A 2,781-nucleotide genomic window follows, 5' to 3' on the forward strand; every position below is an offset into this window, starting at 1 on the left:
TCTACCTGCAAACAGGAAGAACAGAGGAGAAAGGCTCAATTGACATTCATCTGTCTGTACATGAAACACACTAAAATGATTATCTGATCCACATTTAGAAAAACAGAAGGGCCGAAAACCAATGCTAAAGTAAAGGTGGCAAAAAAAAGAAAAACTGCAGTTCATCTAATGGACACAAATTGGGGTCCAGCCACACCAACTCCCATGTCAGTCCCATGTTACAGCATTAACCCCCACCCCCAAAAAATACAACAACACATATTTTCATCCATTTATATATTTACTATTTTATAACTAAAGTGGGAGGTTAAATGTTTTTACAACTCATCCATCTGGATAACAGTTGTGGCTGCTTTGATTTACTGGACCTCTCAAAAGCATTTGTGATGTTGGTGCCTTTAAATGGAACTGACTGACTGATATTAAGGCCACCTTTGAGGTACAGACCATCCACATTTGTACTTCTGTTTTGGTGAGTGAAACTTTTCAGTTTCATTAGTCTGTTATTTAGTACCCACCAGCAGCTACTTGTATCTGTACACTGTATCCAAATAGGTTTCTGGATGTAGCTTGATAAACTTGGCACTCCACCCTTTCATTCGCGGTCACTTGTGGCTCCCAAAAAAAGAAAAAAATACAAATGGCAGCTGCCAAAGCACTTATATTAAGGCTTTGAAATCTTGACTATTGTTGCAACTATACTCCTACCAGCCACTGACTGAAAGCAGCAGCCTATAAACATTAAGTTTACTGTGACAATGCAAAACTCAATACCAAGTTAGAATTTTTTATTGTTAAATACGTCTTCAAACCAGAGGCTTTGTTCAGAAGCATTACCATGCATCAGTCCCTGCTGAGAGTCTGTTGGTTGCACCCTAAGTTGATTAGTGGCTAATTTGAAGTCTGCTTGCTTGTTTGACTGTCTGGATATAAACAGGCTGTGCTGATGCAGATCCTCTTATCCACAGATTAATCATCACAACTGGCATCCTGTGCATCCTGACCTCTTCTCAACCCCCACCACCACCATGGGGCAACCACAGCAAGACATAATTTGGCTGGCCCTCCCTCTAACACCTTTTAACCCCTGATAGTGTTTCTATTGTCCAAGTCCAGACAGAAGTTGGGAATTACACAGTGTGATAGAAAACACTTTCTCATTCTTCCTGTTCATGACCAAAGCTTACCCTGTGGAGTCTGTCTAGGCTCTTTGAGTGTAGCTGAGAATTGGAAGGATGCCTCATAGAAACCACTTTTTAGTCTAAAACCATTGGTTACTGTTCAAAACATTAGATAGTGAAATCCACTATATATAACAACCAAGACCATATGTGTGTATGCTTCTTCTATCAAGACTTACAGCTATTTATATGAAGTTGTACAAAAACGCTTTATTTCGTCAAGACAGTGCGTTTCCTACGATTACATGCATTTGAATGGGGAACTCGTCCGAAACAAAGTATAGGTTTTCATTATGTGAATAACTTGAAAATCTTAGCTCAAACCAGGGGCGATTCTAGAATCAGAGCTTTGGGGGTGCTGAGCACCCAGAAAGCTGCCCAGCCAGGCAAGATAAACCTGTCTCTGTCAGTCCCTGCATCCTTAAATGTTGTCCCGAGTTTCTCTGACTGTCACTTTGGTGCATTTAAACCCCTGTTCCTCCCTGTCCTCATCGTCTGTTGTATTCATCTCCATTATCAGTCATCATAATTTTACCATCTCTGTGTAAGTCTGCAAATTTCTTTATTAAATCATAAGATTCTTAAATTCATCAAGTCTCTCTGTGCCTGGGTCCTCGTCACAAAACATGACATCACTGTTTTGTACATTTTAACACAATTTAATCCCCACATTTGTGAAAGAAAAGCAAAACACTTTTTTGAAAAGTCTGTAACAAAACCATCAAATCTGATCAAGGTTATTTAAATGCTGCTAAAGAAGAATGGATTGGAATAAAAAAAATACATATTCTAACCTTAATTACTGGGTGAGAATAATGAATGATGCTCATAGTGAGTAAGAAGTAAACTGAGTGCATTTTTTGGACAGAGATTCACATTTAATGTGTATGTATAATATAATACAGATACATAAAAAACACTCCCGAAACAGAATAAATTGTTACAAATAAATTATTACATAATATTAATAAAAACTATAAAAATGGAGGCAACTTTGCCTGTGGCAGAATGTATACAATGTGTACAATGTATGCAGATACTAATTTTACTAATTTAATAATACTAATTTTCTGTTGTAAGATTTATGAGTTTCATGCTTTCATAGTGGTACTTAGGAGAGCTTGACATTTTATCAGGTGGTACACACTGTAAAAAGTTTGAGAAACACTGAGAAGTGTATGTGTGCTTTTGGAAAACATTTAAAGCTGCTGTACAGAATCTTTGAAACAAGCTTAAAACATTTTTAGAATATAAACAGAGCATCTGCTTCTCTTTACAGCTCCTCACTCCACCAGGGCTGTTTGGCACTTTCTGATAGTGTGCAAATGTGATGTACGTACTGTGGCAGTCATACAGACAACTGGACGGTCCAAAAGCTGGCCTACCTATTACTGGCTGAGGTTTTAGTAGAGTTGTGGCTGAACCACATAAAATATATCATTAATTTTAATCTCCCCAATCAATTATAATGTTATGTTGGAATGTTGTTAAAGAGGGTCAAAATGTTTCAACCCAGTTTGTTTTGCAGATTCTGTATAACAGCTTTAATATAGGGAGGACACAACTTCCAGATTGTGTGAGTTTCTGTTGTGCCTGTCAC

Source organism: Neolamprologus brichardi, chromosome 23 (assembly GCF_056152115.1).
Source record: "Neolamprologus brichardi isolate AB-2024 chromosome 23, ASM5615211v1, whole genome shotgun sequence".
NCBI lineage: Eukaryota > Metazoa > Chordata > Actinopteri > Cichliformes > Cichlidae > Neolamprologus > Neolamprologus brichardi.